Here is a 20166-nt window from a genome sequence, read left to right on the forward strand (position 1 = left end):
AGAACGTTTTGTTTTTGTAATTGATGTTTTTGTTTATTCATAGTTGTTTTTATTGTCCTTTCTCGTTAATCGTATCCCGATGTAATGGCATAATAATCCCTAATCGCGTATCGTGGCGGTGGTTCACCTGGATTACGCTACTCCCTACAACGCCACAACGTTGTTGCACCTTTTATTGCTGCCACTACCGTGAAGAAACAACAAATAGCTTGAACAGCGGCTGCTACTGCATACAAATGCGCGTATGTTTGCGTTTTATGCCAGTTAAAGTGCTGATACAATTTTGGCAGCTTTACAAATTCATTCCCATTGAACGGCCTTTGCACATACACACGCACTCGTATATCCTTGCCGCATGGAATCTTTCTGCGCATACATACATACATATGCTGGCATGTGTGTTATCCTTATGGGGGTTATTTTGACAGCAGTCATGCCCGGAGCCGGTCTTGTTGCCGCTCGTTGGTTTAGCCGTTGAAACATTTGTTTGTATTATTTGAATTTCACTTTCGCTGCACGCTTAAGTCGATTATCATCAACTTCGTACCATAGTACAGTTATTGTTGTCGCTGCTGCCTCATTGGCTTGTTTGCTATTTATGCTGCGGCATTGTTGTCATTGATAACCTACTTAGCAATAACTCGTGCGTGTGTGTGCTTGTGAGGTGTTGTTCCCGCTTAGGTAATGACCATTTAATGCTATCACTTGAAGTTGTTTTTGAATAGGCGATTTACTTTAAATAAAGATGGATTTCCATTAAGGTTTGGTAAGGAATTTAATTAATTATGAGTTGCTTAAAGGTGTTGCCGAATAATATAAATAAATAATATTGCAACCAAGCCAACCTTATTAAGGGGAGAGCCTGCTTTAGAGGCTTCAAAAAATCGATTTTTTCGTGGATTTTTTTGGGAAGGAAAGAAATATTCGATTGAAACGAAACTTTCTGGTTTTACTGTTATATATTTCAAAAGTCTTCACTGAAGAAGTTTTCTCCAAGAGTTGTTTCATCCATCGCCACTTTCTGCGTTTGATTTGCCTAAGGCTGATTTCCTAATTCGTTAATCTCCACAGTGCGTCGTTACTGATGGTGTCTGGCCAGAATATTCTGCATATGATGCGGTGGCATTTGAAACGCTTATTGCATTTATTTTTTAATGCATCATGCCCAATCCTGGTTAATTTCAGTTCCTTTCTAGAAAAATAAAACTCAAATGTGTTGATATTCCGTTGCAAAAAATCCATTTTTTCCCTACTTAAAGCCAGAATTGATTCGCTACTTTACAATCTGTAGCCTCTTACAAATCTGTGGCCCATGTGGAGAGCGTAAATTCCGTGATTTCCGCACACTTATCATATTGGTTTGGTTTTGGAAATTTCGGAAATCATTTATAAGCACACATGCATATTTACTTATGCTTGTACATATGTATATAGGTACATAAATGTGTGAAATACTTAGTAGAAAGTGACCTCGGAAAACTAATTCTACAAAGAAAACAAATAAAAACCAAAAAAACCAGGTGCTTGATGGATTAATTCATTCTTCCAAACTATTTCATAATTTAGAACAAAGAACAATTAAAGTTTCCAAAGGACACGAATGGCATTGCACGCCAGATGCTTGCAAACTGCATGGAAAACTGCATTAAGATGCTCGTGAATACCACATTTGATTACTGATTACATGCAGATGCAGATATAAATATGTATGTATATATGTATGTGTGTTAAAATATGCCCTATATATGTATGTACCTGTGTCCATGTATGTACTATAGACTTATTGAAAAGTTTTGTTTTTATTGCCTTTCGTTTTTATTTATTTTATTTGTTTCCATTTAATTTTAATTTTTTTTTGTATGAAAATATATTTAATTCTCGTACAAAAACCGTACAAATCCAAGTATTAAAATCTGTGTAAATTAAAAAAAAAATTTAACCAAATTTCACCCAATTTAATTGGAGTGTTAAAGTGTCAGGTAAGCAGTTTTATAGCTCACTGAATTTGGTAAAACTAAGTGCAAGTTTCAAGTGGCTAAAAAATCGTGTTGATTTATGATCCTTTTTTTTTTGCTTGCGGGATAAGGTGTTTCCTCCACATAAAAAATATAGGATTTGTTATGTGGAGTAAATATACAAGACCTCCAACAAAAAACTATCACAAATCAACAGATATGTAAGTGTTTAGGTACGTGTACAGTTAGTACTAATAATTCACATACCTACTTATTTACGTAAGTGTGTGCAGTGTGTTCTCAGGTTATTTGTGCTGGGAAAAGTCATGGCCTTAACACATAGATGACACTAGGTTTATTGCATTCACCTCTTTTTCAGTTAATACTAACCTTAGGAAGTTAGCTGTTGAAATTTCATGAAATTCTATTCATTAGTTCGTGAGTTATTGAGTTAAGAGTGACGCTACTTTTGTTATTTTCAAAGCCATGGATCAAAAAGAATTTCGTGGTTTAATTTTACACTACTTCTTGATAGAAAAAAATACAAATACCGTTCAAGCGAAGCAATGGCTTGAAAAGTGTAATGGGGACTCCACTCTATTAGAAACAATAATAAAACGATGGTTAAAATCTGTCCGTAGAGACACCGGCGATGCACAACGCAGTGGACGAAATATCGAACAACCCAATAAAATCGTTTTGAATGCTCGAAAAGTGAAGTTTTGTGAGTTATCTGACATGCATTGAAAACAACCATTTGGTGCGGCCTATGGACTGGAGCAATCATCGGTGCATATATCTTCAAAGACGAGACTAACACTAATGTAATACTGAATGGCGAACGCTATCGGGCCATGTTAAACAACTTTTTGATACCAGAAATTTAAGCCCGTGATCTTCACACCATTTGGTTCCAACAAGACGGCGCTACTTGCATACAGCCCGTGAAACAAGGAATTTACTGTGTCGTCGTTTCGGTAAGAAATGTATCTCTCGTTTCGGACCACGATCGTTTGAAATCACACCTTTGGACTTTTATATGTGGGGGTACCTATATAAAGTCTAAATATATATATATATTTATATAAAGGGTGGTTAAATTTCAAAGGCCGCTGTTGAATGTGAACCACACCTAAACGTCAACGACACCGTTGGACTTCTTTCTTTGGAGTTATTTGAAAGAAAAGGTGTACGCCGATAAGCCAGCAGCAATTCAAGAGCTAAAAGATGATAAGATAATTCGGCACATTAACGGCATAGAACCTCAATTATGCCTCAGCGTCATCGAAAATTTGGACCATCGGATGGAGATGTGCCGCCGAGGCCGCGACGGCCATTCGGCCAATATTTTGTTCCATACGTAATTGAGCCATAGCAGTATTATCATAATGAAGAGAAATGACAATAATTAAAAAAAAAATTGTATTTTATTCAAAATCAACATCGGCCCTTGAAACTTAACCACCGTTTACATATTGGCCCTTACACCCTTTTTGGGTGCGAGCTCCTCCTCTTATTTGTGGTGTGTGTGTCTGGATATTGTTCCGCAAATGGAAGGACCTACAATTTTAACCCGAGTCGGAATGGAAGATATTTTTTATGGGGAGCTTTTTCATGACAGAAATACACTCGGAGATTTGCCATTGCCCGCCGAGAGGCGACCGGCCAACTTTCATGTGAATGTCATTATCAGTAATATATTTACGCTTTTGTTTACCAAACGTCCAAGAGTGCATTTTGCGATTTTTACAATGTCTGATTTGATTGAGCAGAGAAGTGCCATCAAATTTTGTTTGCGGAATGAAATTTCGGCTGCGGAAACGTTTAGCATGTTGCAGAAGGCATTTGGTGATTCGACCATGTTGCAGAAAAATGTTTATGAGTGGTACAAAGACTTCAAAGAGGGTCGAGAACGTGTTGATGACTTGGAGCGCTCCGGACGACCATCGACGTCGACAGATCACGTCAATAAAGTGAAGGAGTTAGTGCTCAAAAATCGTCGGTTGACTGCTAAAGATCTTACTGATATGATCGGAATATAAACCATTTTGAAAGACCATTTGGGCCTACGAAAAGTGAAATCTCGTTTGGTACCGAAAACTCTCAATTTCTTGGAAAAAAGTCGTCGCGTTGATGTGTGTGAAACAATGCTTTCAGACTATCAGGACAAGCTCAAATGCATCATTACGGGAGATGAGACTTGTATTTATGCTTACGATCCTGAAACAACCGCCCAATCAAGCGAATATCGTGCTAAAGGCGAGGCCAGACCGAAAAGAGCACGTAAAAGTCGTTCAAAAATAAAGGTCATGATGACAGTTTTTTTTCGATTTTCGTGGTGTGGTGCACTATGAATTCCTTCTCCCTGGCCAAACTGTTAATAAGGAATATTATTTGAGCGTTATGCGTCGTTTACGTGAAGCAATTCGTCTAAAAAGACCAGAATTATGGGCCAACAACTCTTGGTTTTTGCATCACGATAATGCACCGTCTCACACTGCACTCGTTCTTCGTGACCATTTCGCCAAAAATTCCACGCATATCGTTTCGCAACCACCGTATTCGCCTGATTTGGCTCCGTGTGACTTCTGGCTATTCCCAAAACTCAAGAGACCACTCTGGGGAACGCGTTTCGAGTCGATTGAGGAGTTAAAAGCTGAATCGAAGAAGGTGCTGATGGCTATACCGGAAATGGACTATTTGGCATGTTTCGGGGATTGGAAAAGTCGTTGGCATAAGTGTATTTCATGGAGAGGGGATTATTTTGAAGGGGATAAAATTGATTTACAAGAATAAATAAAGATTTTTCATTTTACAACCAAATTCACCTTACTTTTTGCCCACAGTAGCAGAAACAACTTTTTCTTCATTTTGGTGTTTGGTGATAGCCACGCATCAACTCATTCGGCTACGGCGGCCACTAAAGTCAAAATACTTTGTGGATAAACCAGCTTCGATTGAACCATTGGAAGCCAACATTACCAAAGTTATTCACGAGATACCGACCGAAATCCTACAGCGTGTTTGTGTTTATGGCTGGCAGAATTCCGGCGCAGTTGCCCTCAACATTTGAAAGGGAATATCTTTAAAAAATAAATGTCATGGGTCAATGGGTCTACACAAAAATAATAAAGATTGCCCAATCAATTTGAACTTTCGTAGTTTGATTTCAATTAAAATCCGATACCTCTTTGAGAACGATTTATTCCCATGGAATTCACGATAAGGCCGCATAATATTTGACTTCGAATTAGACCAATAAACTCCCACCCTCATAAGCACACGCGTGATTGCGATTTGCAATTAATTCCGAAATAATGTTGTAATTTTTTGCTGAAATAGTTTACGAAAACTTTTGGAATATCAAACCTAAGCAGTCCTAATATTAGCTATTAGACGAGACAGCTGTCATCATTACACCGTATTGCTGTAGTTGTTGCTGCCGCTGAGTGTACCGTTGTATAAGCACACATGGACCGTTGTGTGTTTGTCCGCTGCCGTGCATATGAGTAACACATTTGGTAGCAGCCATGTGCGTCAGATTCCACGCATATGTGGAAAATATTTATAACAAATGCCACAAAACAAATCCGCGACCAAGCAACGAAAGTGCTGAGATACGAGTAATGTATGTATGCATGTAGGTACAATCGCATGCGCGGGTATGTATGTACACACACATACGTGTATATGAAGCCATAAAAGCCAACTGCAACGCATGTGTCGCACAGTTGCAACAACCGATAACTGCTCGAAGCCACATCACCCATACGCACATGCAACGCAGCCGCTGCATTACTGGCAACACTCGGCGAGGCGATCGCTTCGTTGGTGCTAAGTGGTGTGAGGAGAGGAAGTTGAGTGAGCAGCCACAATCAAGCGCGAGTCCTTCTGCGGCATATTCGACACAGCAGTGCGCCATACGTGCAACGCTTGAATGTAACGGGCGCAAAATTTGTGCGCGCAGAAGCTACAGCTGCTTGGAAAAAGTAAACGCAGTTCAGCGCTAAAGCAGGGCAAGCAGCTTGGCAGCCAGCTGTAAATAGCTGCCACGGAGATGGGTGTACCGCGGACTATAGGATAGCAGGGTGGAAACGATGAGCGGGGATAAAGCACACGTGTACGGCGCTGAGAATAGTTGTTGATGTTTCACCTTTTGTACGGCTGCTGCTTTATTGCAGACACCGTCGTCTTTGATGGTAGTTTTTTGTTGTTATTGTTTCGAAGGACGTTCTTGCTGTCAAATTGTTTTCTCAAACTTTCGCGCTAAACTCTTCGAATGCGCCACAACTGCTTCACAAACTTATTTGACTCTGATAGGTGCCACATGCCACCTCAGTCGCAAGCATGTGGCAAAATTACGCAGTTTCTAACTGTTACCTTTCTAGGTCAATAGCAAAGTTACGACGTCATAAACGCCAAACCATGCCATATGCCACACGCAAAAAGTCAACAATAAAACAATAATTGCATTCGACGTTGCAACGAAGTTTGATGAAATGTTTTCAATTGTTAAATGCAGGCAGATCTCGTCGTTGCATGCCAGAAAAATGCGCACCCAAATGTGGCAGCAAGCAGCTGGGTGGTATGCCACGACTTTCTATGCGCGCAGCTGCAACGCAGATGAGTGCAACCTGTGGCAAAGCGAATAGTCGATCAGACAGCTCGTCGCTGCAATATTAGCATTTCTAACGGGCTTGCAGCTGCAATAATTTGTACAGCAATGAATAATGTTTTTGTTATTATTATTAGCGTTTGATACTCCTGCATGTTTGCTCGTGTGTGTGTGTGTGTTTGTGTAGAAATAGTGGCACGTCGTTGCAGCAAATATTGATAGCTTTGTTGATGGCGCGTTACGAAAACTGGATCGATTCGCCGTCGACAATAACAACGGGTACAGTTTCATTAAAAACAACAACAACGATAGCTGAAAAAATATCGACAGCTGCAGGCGCAATCACAACTTGGCAACGTGCATACATACGCAAGTGCTAAACAACAAACACAACAACCACAACAACTGCCAAAGCTGCTATTACGATCGAATGAATCTCACGTAGCTGCCTGATAATTGTGTGGCATGCAACACAGCTGTGCGCCGACATGATGCCATACGTATGTGTGCGTGTGGGATTTGTGCCGCGTTGGCGCGTTAAAGTGAAAATTGCAAAGCAGCGTGCAGCAAGTGCAGCTTTGGCGGGAACAACAACAAAACAGTAAAAACTGCAACAAACAACTCAGCAGTCCATCGTCATTTGAAATTTTTAATTGCTAATGGAATTGTTTATCAAGTTCGCTTGCCTCGGCCGCGACAGCAAGAAAAAAGAAACAGTAGAGTTAGAAAAAAAAAATGGAATGGAAAATGTTCGCCGCCAACAACTTTCGACTCGTTTGCCCACTTGTATCGTTGGCTATGGTGACTCCTCTCGACGGTTGATGCTGCCACAGCTGCGTTGACTAAGCAATAACAATGCGATTACTGCTAGCTACATAAGTTTGATTTGCTGCATTTGTTCGTCAACTTGTTGGTATTATTGAGTTTCATGTGCCACTCGCTGATTAGTTGCTGGCGTGCGCGGTGACAAGTGTTTGGCGCGCACCACCAATAAACGCGCACTGGACAAACCGAAAAAAATCCTCACAAACAATGCGTCATTCAATTTGTTGTGGAAATGTTGTCGCATACCACAACCATAACAACAATAACAAACGCAAAAGAGTTCCATCAGCTGTGATCGACGTCGCCGAAAGCAGCTCGTTTATCTGTTTGTTGTCACCAACTACAAACGCCCATCTATCAGCAGTATCGGAAAACAGCCAATTATTCACTCACTTTTGGGTTGATGATGTTTGAACTAGTTATTACTAATATATTAAAAAAATTATTTAGTAAGAAAACTTAGAAATGAAAAAGGGAAAAACTTTGACGAGTATAACAGTTATCAATATTCTATTTAGTTATAGCTACCCTGTATTATTTTCTCGGAAATTGTATGTAAAAGACAAATTAATTGATGGTTGGTCGAAGAGTATATGATGAAGAAATTCAGAAGGTGAGGCCAATCAACACAGTCTCCACTTATGTTAATTCGCGTAGAACGAACTGAATAACGATTCAAGGGTGATGGATTCCCGGGTTTGCTATTTAACTATGGGGAAAAAGAAAATTGTTAGGGGAACTTTGGCTGCCCCCTCATGGCTGTAATGACCCCCTCGGAGTGCGTGCAACACTGTACATCCAAAATGGACGAGCTCTGCGAGAATAAACAGGTCACAATTTACTGGGTACCAGGGCACAAGAGAATAGTGTGAAAAGAGGGAGTTGATGAGCTTGCTAAAGCTGGCACCCGTTTGTTAATGATAAATACATCGAACATATATCGCTCACTATCAATTTTAAAGACGAAACTAGGCGAGGAACTACCTCTGTAAGCACAGTCTATATGGGAAACCCTGACCTCCCATAGGATTACCAAAATAATGCTACGGGCTTGGAACACGAAAGCACCAACTTTATTTTATCCCTCCCAAGCAAGAATTGTAAAATATTGGTTGGAGTACTAACGGGACATTGTCTCGCTCCGTATTATGCAGCTAAAATGGGATTGATCTAAAACGGCGCGTGTAACTTATGCGAAGAAGAAAGTGGTAAGTTAGAACACCTCCTTTGCAACTGTTCTGCTCTAAGCAGAGTACGTCACAACTGCCAGGGATCGGTAGACTTATCATCTTTGAGAGATATTGCTGACAAAAGTTTAAACTGTTTATTAAAACTCGTCAAGACTCGTTCGTGATACGAACTATGTTTAACGCGACTCTAACCACAGCGGTAAGCCTACGGACCCTTGAGGTTTTTATGAGATATATTCAGATCAGCAAAAACTTAACCAAAACCTTACCTAACCATGGCTGCCAAGTCACTTGGGAATTCGGCAGCCAAAATTTGCACGATAAATTCATACATACTCACACACTCGTCCAATCACTCGTAGTCATGGTGAAAAGATTTCAAAGATCAGCTGTTTAACAGCCCGTTATTCGGCATTGAGCGAATTTGACAGAATTGTATGTGACAGAATTAGCTGGTGGACTGATGGTACTTGAGGTGAAACAAATGATTCGATGCGAAGAGGAATGATTTCGTTATATGAGAAACTGACCCATATTTCCCAAAGTTCGAAAAGTTAAGTTAGAAGCCAAAAATTAGAACAGCTTTGAAATAAATGCAATCCAATAAAAGAATACCAAGTTGAAAAATTAAATCAAAATTTTTTGAGAAACTATTTTTTCTTTGTTAGTCTGGCAATCACAGTATCAGGGCTAACTTTGAAATATGGCAAGAGTGGTTTCAGTGCTTTGCGACAAAATATTTAGATTAATTCCGTCAAAACTTCAGCAAAATACAGGGGGTGTATGGTAGTTGAGGCCATGCATTTGTGTGGGTATACTCGAAACTTCCGAAAACATTATTTTTCTTTTTGGTCTTTTTCAGATAAGACTTTGAGATCTACAACTTGACTCATGAAGTGAAAAGACATACAATTATCGTCACTATATTGCAAATTGAATCGCCTTGGGTTGGAAGTATTAGGCGGCAATACAGGATCTGTTGAAAAAGGCTAAAAAGACGACTAACCTTCTGACAATGTCCCATCTACAGAATTTATTCAACAAGTGTAATCGATCATTGACGAGGATCCTTCAAAAGCAATGAGGCACCTTGCGGAGGAGCTGATACAACCTACGTTATGCGCAGAAGACAATTTATGACGTAGCAAACATGGGAACAGCGAGTTGTCCCATCAAAGCGGCTAAACAAAATTTACAGCCTGAAACGCTTGATATATTATGGTTTTTTTCTGACGAAAGCAATGTTGACCAAGATCAAAAAACCAATCGCGGAAAGAACAGATGATTATGTTCCAATCCTACAAAAGTTTCTGTTTTCAAGCACACGAAGTTTCCAATCACTCTTATGATTTTAGGTATTGTGAGCAACAGAGGACATGTCATGCCAACCCACTTCCTTACACAAGGATTTCGAGAGAATTATGTAGCCTATCTCGAGGCTCTAGAGGCAGTTGTAGAACTCTGGGTTGATAGTGTACGCATTGGCATCCTTCAGTAAGACTCTGCTCCTTCACACAAAGCGATGGCGACACACGATTCGATGGCTGACATTTCCGTCATTCCGTCATAACACGAAACTTATGACCGCCTAACTCACTAGACCGAAATTCATTAAATTACTATGTACAGAGCGCAGTGGAGCGTGAAACAAATGCCATTTACTCTCTGAATACTGCAATTAATGCCGTTATGGTCAATATTTGTAAGGAGCATTTGATTTGGGCCTGCAAACTTTTCTGGGCCCGGATTAGGCTAAAGGGAATTTCATTGCATGATTTTGTAGAGAATAAGTTAATTTTGTGGCAAAAGTTCCTGAAGTTTCAATGCATTTTGTTCAAAATAAGAGCTAATTAGTTTTACTTACAAGTTGTACTTCTAAAGGGTTTTTCAATAAGGGCGGGTAGATGTTGAAATGGAATAAAATGGCGTTTGCTGTGTGGCACGTAGCGCCGTCCTGCTGGAACCACATATCGTCTAGGTCCATATGGGCCATAATAAATTGGAAGGACCACCACGTCTACCTAAAAATGGGCGCAATGCGCGCAACGTTTGCGTTAATGAACACTCATTTTGATAATAAAGTTTTATCATTTGAACGTGCTGTTCAATCGTGTAACTTGCCATGATGATTTGGCATAAACAACTGAATAATAAACAAAAGATTTGACAGATGTCACCAAAACAAAATGGCTGCCACAGGGCGCCAAAATCGACCCGCGCCAACTGAAAAACCCTTTATATGGAAGAACTGTTCTGTAAACCAAGCCACGAATAGATTAAAGTTCGGTTGGACACTCGCTTGGGAACTAACAAACATATATGTATGTATGTTTGTGGTCTTAATTTTTGAATAGCAATGATATTGGGTATGATAATGAAGACATGGTTGTATGTAGAATTTGTATTGCTGTTAGCGACAATATAAGCGCCAGTTTGCGGCAATACTGTTGCTTAAATTTATTGGCAATGGTGGCACATCGGTTGCTGGCGCCGCATGCAGTGTCTGCTTCTTTATGGTCCATCTTTTCCCACGTATTAACACCTGAAAGTTCATGTGCCACTACCATTAATAGCAGCAGTAGTAATGGCGACGCTGGCGGTGGCAAAAACAGTCACAGTTATCCGCACACAATCACCTGACTTCAGTGGCAACGGCGGCATTGGCCTTTCACATTGAGTTATTGCAATTCATAAACATAAATACGAGTATAGACAAAGCAAAACAGAAAAGATTGTGCAACAGCACTTTTGGACTTGTTGGTTGCTATTATCGTTAGCAAGTTCTCACCGCTATCGGTGCTGTTGCAGGTGCAACTTTCATATTGGTAATACGTTGCTTTGAATTTGCTGTTTTACACCTTTAGGCGCTGCCCGTTTTCCGATAGCAATTCTTCCATTTTTCTATTTTTCCACCGTCTTTCTCATCTATTAATGCTTCATTCCCCAAATTTGTCCTTCTATAGATTAGCTGCAGCTATGGCCCAACGTTCATCATTTATTGCATAACTGTATTTCTGTACTAATGTTTTAATGCTTTAATAGAATGTAGCTGGTTTTCATGGATTTGGTTTTGGTTTTGGTTTTTTTCAACAAATATCTTCAACACTTTACGCCGATCATCGTGGCGACGTTTTGTCACCATGGTCATTATTGGTTCTTTGTTCATGATTGGTTCTTTGTTCTCCGTTGTTTTCATTGCCGTTTGTAATTAACAAATTTTATTAGCAACCATTGCAACAACAATAATCGCAAACAACTGCGACAATCTCAGTTATAACAAAAACTGCAGCACAGTCATGGTTGAGCGCCCTGTATGGAAGCGCAAGGAGATCAAATTTCCATGAGAATTCGTTAGAGGTTACGATTCAGCGCATCCAAAGGCGAATGACCACTGGGTAAATGTAAAATGTAGTAACACATTGACAGTGTTGAAAATTATTTCAAGTGGTATCGTATTGAGCATGGCAAATCATGTCAAAAAACTAGATATACTTCGTACAAGGATAATAATTCAAATTTAAGTTAAGTTGATTTACAAGATTGCACAAGAGCAGTTACATATTTGGATTCAATTACTTCATTACCCATCCTGTATATCCTCTGTAAATTTCAAGCGAAGCTCGATCCAATCCATCAAGGTACGTTCGAAAAGAACTATTTCGCTTTCTCAGATGAAATTTATTGGGTCCAACACTTCTGAGTACGTTGAATCGGCCAAACTGGTGAAGAAGCATGACCTGAAATGTAGTCCGGTTTGTATAGGAATGGCGTATTGTGTTGGCTGTTTCGATGCATCGATTAAAGCCTACACTGTTGTTTTGTTAGGCTTCCCTCGGGAGTCACCGTAAACTGCTTTGCCTTTTTTGATTATTGAGGCGCGCTTAGGACTGGAGATCGCAGTACTCTGCTGCTCCTTTTGAACACGCTTCTTTCATCGGCGGTATCTTTATCTGTTTTCGCAGTTGTTGTTTCCATTTTTGTATTTTTGGATTTCCGTTTCAAGCCGCTATCTCTGCACGATGTACAGTTACTTAAAAGTAATTCCCGTGGTTATCTATGCAAATGCAGGCAGACCGCACGAGGGTTGACACGCGTACTTATGGGAGCTTGTTTTCAAAGCCAGAATCAGACACTACTCAGGAGTTGTCTAAATTGAGTCTGTACCACCAACTCCATAGTGATGTAGCATCGAACGTACTTGAAAGCATGCCAGGTTATTAGCGAGACGAAGGCGATTGTAGTATTAACCTCTCAGCCATTTCGTGGAGGTGTCATCCTCCTTTTACTTCAGTACATATAATACTATTTTCACTAGCCCTTCATCCGAATATTTTTTCCAGTATACCATAATCTGGACCTTACTGGTCTTGATTCTGATGAGCTTTCCAGCCCTACCGCAGGAGGTATTCAGGGTATAAGAGCCCTTTTCAGTCGAGCTCCTTTCTCTCCTGCCGGATTTTAGTCGCCTCTTATGACAGGTATGGCTTACCGTGGGTGTATTCTTTTCCCCTACCCGCTGGGTTGAATGCTCGAGTCATGTACATTCCAGTTAGTTCAGATTTATTTTCCTTAAATTAGCTTTTTTCTATATGGGAATCTTGGAAAGAGTTTAGTCAGAAGTCAGTTTACTATCTAATTGTAAGCTTCTTCATCTAAATTATCATTATCGTACAGTGCTAAGTATATAAGAGCCAAGTCCTTGTTGGAGCGTCAAGCATCTAGCATCGTTTTCATACCACAATTTCTAGCTACTTTTGGTGTTCTTGTCTCTAAGACTGTTATTTCTCATAGTCACATCGTTGTGTTCAGAAAGAGAAGAAAATGCCTAAACTCCCAGCCTCAAATTTCGTCGATTTTATTGAGGAATCGTTTTCCAAAAACTCGTAAACTTTCTCTTTATAAACCCGATCAATTGCGAAGATTTTAAACAGCAGTTGCCCTCTCTCCTACTTCTCTATAAATGCGACATAAATTGTTTAGTCTTGAGATGTTGGTTCGAATGTACTTAAGCAATTATTTGGCTTTTGCTACTTTATAGTCAAGCCCTATTATCCAGAACTTGGCACAGGTCACAATCACTCCTATTCTCCACTTGCAATGCTTTAATAATGAGACTATAGTTTCGGCTTAATCCAGCTCAAGGGAACTTCTACTGGTTCCACTTCGGTCGAGCTTAAAAAGGATGCTAGTTTAGCAAGCTCATCTGCCTTTTAGAAACCTTCGATGCTTCTGTGGCCTGGAACCCATATTAGAGTGATATCGAGAGAATGACTGAGTGAGTTGAGTTATCTTTTATACTGCATCACATGTTTGTGGGCTATATTGCTTTAGTTTAGCGTCTTTATAGCAGCCTGATTATCCGTGAAGACAGTTATATTGACTCCAACTTGCATTATGTCGGCGAGGATTTTGCAGGTTTCCCTCGTTGCTGACAGTTCTGCCTGGTATACGCTTGGTTTTTCTAATATGGATAGTTGCAGGGATTTAAAGTAAAATGCTGCTCCAACGTAGTCCATCTTAGGCCCATCAGTGTAGATTTATGCACCAAAATCTCTTAAGACTTTTTTCCCAAACTGCTCTAGATGCACCAGAGAGAGAAATATTTAACGAAGTAAAGGCTTGATGATAGGTTGTCAGCTGTGTTATTAGCACTGATGGTATTTGCAGAAGAATTTGGCTATCCTGACCGCTCTAGTTGCAGATGTGTATTTGTTGTGCAGATCTATTACTCATAAATGTGAGAGAAGTTGAGTGTATCGCTTGGAGCGTAATACCCCTATGAGGGTAGTACTGTAACCCTCCGTGTCGAAGAAACTTATATGGTTTTCTAACTTCGCAAGTACATGCGCGGGAAGAAATGATAATTGCGGCTGGAGTGCATGACCTGGTTGTAGAAAGTTTTGGTCTGCCTTATGGCTGGCGAAATTGGTGAAAATCTTTTTATCAGAAAGGCATGGAAAGTATGTGTGAAACTCAGAAAGTATGTGCTTCGTTGACCCTGAAACTCGAGACGCATATTTGATTAACGATTAAAGACGACTGAAACTTAAATTTTCTTCAACATTTTTCCTGTCTTCTAGGAGTTATTTTTACTACTCATAAACATTTATTTCCTTACATTTGGTACACATCTTCGATGGTAACGTCAACCTTTTCGCATTTAGTGGAATTTCTTTGCTCGATAGAATCCGTCAATGTAAATAACGAATCGACAAGTCCTTCTCCGCTTGATCTTTTGAAAGCAAAGAAAACCTTTCTCTACGGTGCACATAAGCGGCCATACATGATAGACAGCGAATGCGATCGGTCTTTATTCGTCACCGTGAAGCGTATACGTCTTAGTAATCTATCATCTGTAATATTCGCCATCTCCAACGCACAAGGGTCCATAAATCTTCCACAGAAACGTTCTTTCGAACACCTGAAGCGCCAATTTTTTTATCTTATGTTTAAATTCATTTATTTTAATACTATTTTTGAAAACAATAAGTCTCGTACACATACACTTAAACACACACATATCCATACATATGCACCTAGCAAATTACTCATTTAAAAAAATTTAAATGATTTAACTCATTTGCAGTCTTGCCAGAATTCACCTGAGAATTTGACGAAAAATTCATCACAAATTGTTAACTTATTTCCCACTGACGCCGCGCATTCACCACTTAAGAATCGCATAGCTACAATAAAATATGCGACAATTGGCAATCTATTTGATGTTGTCATTGTTGGAATTGTTGTTGTGGTCATTGGCTGTTGTTGGGTGGCTAGCCAACTGGGGGCTGGTTGGCTGGCTGGCTGCCTTGGCTTTTGATCAACATTTTTGATGTTTTAATTATCGGGGTTCGTTAATGTTGGCAGGAGCATAAGAACCAGCTACAACAACAGCAACAACAACAACGGCGGCAGAGACAACGTAAGCAGCACCAATGATCGTCGGTCGTCGGTCGTCGGTCGCCGGTCGATAGCAGTTCAGCTGCAATAAATGTGGCGCCCGTATAGTTGGTCGGTTGCTCTGTTGATCTGTTGTTTCATTGTTGCTTTGTTTTTGTTATTTCTGTAGCATGGGTTGGATGTGAATGCGTTGCAGAAATAATACTAAAAAAGCTAAACACGACTATTACTTAGTAAATATTTTCAATTCCTTTTTATTTCGTATTGTTTTTATTGCTTTTTCGCCTTATTTTCTTAGCACCTGCAACTTGGTGAGGCAAGCCCCAGCTCAGGCTGACAAACACCAACAACTACGAACTATTAACTATTTGAATGGCAAAAATAATACAAAAATTTTGTATAGATATTTTTTAGAATAGTAACCACTCTTTTGGTTGAAATAGTTCAGCGTCATTTTTTTGCTATCTGCCGCCAAACAGCTGGTTATGGGGCGTTGCATGTAGCCAGCGCCAGTCAAAACAAATATAAGTAAGGAGGTACAGAGTTCGGTCCGAATCGAATTTTATACCTGCGCGAATTTTAGTAAAATTAAAATTGGGCTGAATGCTAATTTTTGGAATCAAACAAACCGGAAGACAATGAGAGTTATAGAGTGTAGCGTAAGAGGGAAGGAGGGAAATTTAGTCTTAATATATTTATATAAAAAGTGGGAGTGGTTCTTGTCCGATCTCATTTATATTCACCCAACTGAGGTGGGCGGAAATACAACAAGGGTTAGGCGAATTTTATTAAGTCATTGCTGAAATGCCCAAAAATGAGTGAGGCACTATTCATAATTCACGAATGAGTGAGTGCGTGACTACCATTCGGAAGACGTACGTGCGAAACTCCATGAAACATCAAAATAACGAAAAAGTTCGGAGTCTGCTTATAACTGTAGGTCCCTCTATTAATGGTGACAACATGAAGACGCACGCCCCAAATAGAAGGAGGAGCTCGGCCTAGTTCCCAAAAATGGTGTAAGCGCTACTTACATATATGTCTCAGTTTTTTATTTTCAAAAATTAGCGTTATATAGATGATGGGCGTGGTTATTGATCGATTTCGCCCATTTTCAAAACCAACCTTCCTTAAGATAAACAGGAAAGATTGGCAGACGAGAGTCAATTCAAACGGTAGTGGTCACCATATTTATACTGACGGCTCAAATACAAAATTGCCAATCGAGATCGCGAGGCCCCTAGACCCATAAAGCGTCTTCCAAGCTAAGATCTATGCTACAGACAAGACACCAATGTCGATAAGACTAATGGACTTATCTCCGGCAAACCTGACCATTTTTGTTGACAGTTGATAGCAGTGATCAAAGTGATGGTCTCAACGCGCATCAACTCAAGATGTGTTAAAGAATGTAAGAGGTCGCTCTTGGTTATCGAACAACACAGCATCACACTTTGTTGGGACCCCGGCCAGCGAGTGGAGCGGAGCGAAATGAAAAAACGGTTGAGCGTGAAAGGAAAGGCTCTGCGCTTGATCTTCAGCAAGTGGTAGATGACAAAAGCATTCCGCGAAGCCGACTGTACTCTACGATTGACTTGAGCGTAATCTTGGAAATGAATAAAAGGTGGTCTCTGACTACTAACTGCAGTGCCTCAAAAGTGCTCTGGCCGAATCTAAATGTTAAAAGGACGAAATTTCTGTTTGGATTCAACAGATCAGCTGACAGCGTGCCCGAACGGGTTATGACGAGTCACGTCACTATTGGCACCCTAATCAGTAGTATAGGTTTACTTCACCAAGACGGAGTTGAATGGAGTTGAAGAAGAAATTGAGTCGGTACAACACCTCCTCTGTCATTGTCCTGCACTTCAAAGAAGCCGTACCCAAATATCGTGGTGATTATTTCTTTAAAGTCCTGGAAAATTTGCAAAAGGTCTCACTAGTTGCCTCACTAGTTACTCCAGTTACCTTCTTAAAAAGATCTGAGTGGTTTAAACAACTTAGTTACGGGATGGAAATCAAATTCAGTTATAACAATGGGACTTAGGACCACCGAGTGTCTGGTCTTAGACAAGCAACCTGCCTAGTCTAACCCAATCTACCTTAGATATGCACCATTTAAACATATTAATTTTTGGACGCACGGATGGGCAGGTATGACTAAATCGACTATATGGAACTGTTGTGTGAACTAAATTATAATACCCCTTTGCGTAAGTGCGTGGGTATAGATAGACAAAATCTCAGGGACAAACAAGTATGATTCGAAGCAATTGTACAGATGAAACCTGCCATCAAAGCTAGCAACAGCGCGGTTATGTGGTATTGAAGTAAATATGTCGCTTCAAAAGTAAAAGACAGTCGATGTGGTACGACTCTGTGGGCTTTCAAATACTTTTCATTTTAAACTTCAGTGATCGTCTGTCTACCTTCTTGCTACCGAGCCATCATATTTCACAAGGAGGCACATTGCCGTTTTCGTTTCTAAAGACTTAAATATTTTTCAATACTCTTATGTCATATTGACTGGCAAAATAGAAGGAATTGAAATATATTTGCAAAGATGTGTTTATAGTCTAATGCCCCCTTTAGGTTAGTTCATATTGGTACCAACGCAGGACGAGGCCTCACTTATACGCTGACTAGGAAGTCGTCCATTGTGGTACCATTAAAGTAAAAAGCTATGGGTAAGGTGGATTTCAAAATGATGACGGCTAGAAACTATAAATGAAAAGTCTTATAACTTTTCACTAATAGGTAAAAAGTCCCCCCTCAAGCTGCCTGAATATTACGCTCGCTAAATTCGTCAGGCTTAGTTGTGGAATCTGAGATGATTATTCTACATTGCCCTCCAAGCAGCTACCACAGAATGTGCAAGACTGAATACAAGTCCACAGCTATAAGGCAGAGCGGTTTTAAGGCCAAAGAATTCCGAAAGCTTCCGTGCTTCGAAACAAAAAGGAAAACTATTCTGAAGAATCTGAAATTTGTTTTCATATTCTATTATACCACCTGAACGAAATGGAATAATAATGTTTTATGTGAATTTCAAGCGGGTTTTCGTAATAATTACTCTACTACTGATAATATGTTCAATCTGACTAGTATCGTCCACCTCAATTTTTGTGCAAAAAAGGAAACTTTTGCGTTCCTTGTAGATTTTTCATTTGCCCTTTACACAGTTCCGCGTAATGTGCTTTCTTATATATTAACTGAAAGAAAAAATTCGTGACAAAAGATCCAGTTTGCAAAAGAAAAAAATTCAATGCACCGTGCAAGAACATTTTGATAATGGCTAAAATCTGTGACTTAGGTCCCGGTGGTCTAGAGCTCAAAATTTTAGGCTATTTTCAGGATTTTTTTTTACAATAAAAAAAAGAAAAACGATATTTAAATTTTTAGGCGTTTTATTTAACTTCATTTACATACAAAAATGAAAAAAAAAAATATTTTTTATTTTAATAGTTTAAAAAATGGCGTTGAAGTTGACCCTCCCGAAAAATTGTACCTGGACGGTTTTGAATTTGACACTCTAAAAATCGCGTTTTTTTCAATAAAACAAATATACCAAATAAATGAAATAATAATATGATTCTAGTACGGTTGAAAGCCATTGATGTTGTGATCAACATATTAAAATTTCAGACGATTCAGGCAACGTAGGAGAAATTAAGAAAGCAAGATGACATTTCATTTTGATGCTGCTCGGATGCTCCCCAGCAGGGGGAACAACTGATAGAACACAGCTGCTTACAATTCATGCTTTGGCCTACATGGAATTTGCCTGGAGAGCAAAGTAACATACATCACACTTTTTTTGAATTTTCTATTTTCCATATTCCAATTTTAATTTTGAAAGCAAACAAATTATCAGCTGACCGTGAAACTTTTTTCTGTACGTTTTTACTATATTAAATATTTTTCTCTTTTAATGAGATCAGAAGGTAATTCGTTGGAATTTCGCTGTTGGATATTATTTACTGGCAAACTAACCGAACAAACCTAATGTGTCTCGTCGGAGCGCGCGAGTGGCTAGTGTTGACTGTCCGTTGCTGGTGGTGCCCCCGTTGCTTTGCTAGTATTGCCAACGCGCCGACGATCGCTTGTAATTGCTTGTAAGCGACGCTGACATGCTGAGCGCGCATTGCGTAGCAATAGTAGTTGCCAACAAATATATATTACCAAAAACAACAACACCAACACCAATAAAGCGGGCAATATCAAATGCACCAAAACATTAGCGAACACAAACATCGACCTCCAATCGGGCTCCTAGCGAGCAATTTACCATTTCTGAAGCTGGGACGCACCTACAGCTAAGACAAATGTGCAGCGATACTATATATGGATATGTATTTTAGCATACATTCGTATAGATATACAGACATATGTAAAGTACAGGTGCGCTTGCGCCCAGTCGATGCCACAAAAAAAACGGAGTATCGTGTTGCCAATTGCAACAATTATTTTCGTGTTTCGTGGTTTCGGTTTAGTTACTGTTCTTTCAACTACGACTGCGTGCGGCAAATGCGTAAATCGTGTTGGTTGTAATTTGTGTACCTTTGGTTGTCGTTGTTGCTGCGATTGCAAAAAATTACCATTCGGTGAATTGCAGTTTTAGTCATTCTGAATCATGTTGCTGTTGCCCTTGTGTGCGTCTAGCATTTTTCATTTGTCGTGG

The sequence above is a fragment of the Anastrepha obliqua genome, chromosome 3 (assembly GCF_027943255.1).
Source record: "Anastrepha obliqua isolate idAnaObli1 chromosome 3, idAnaObli1_1.0, whole genome shotgun sequence".
Classification (NCBI taxonomy): Eukaryota; Metazoa; Arthropoda; class Insecta; order Diptera; family Tephritidae; genus Anastrepha; species Anastrepha obliqua.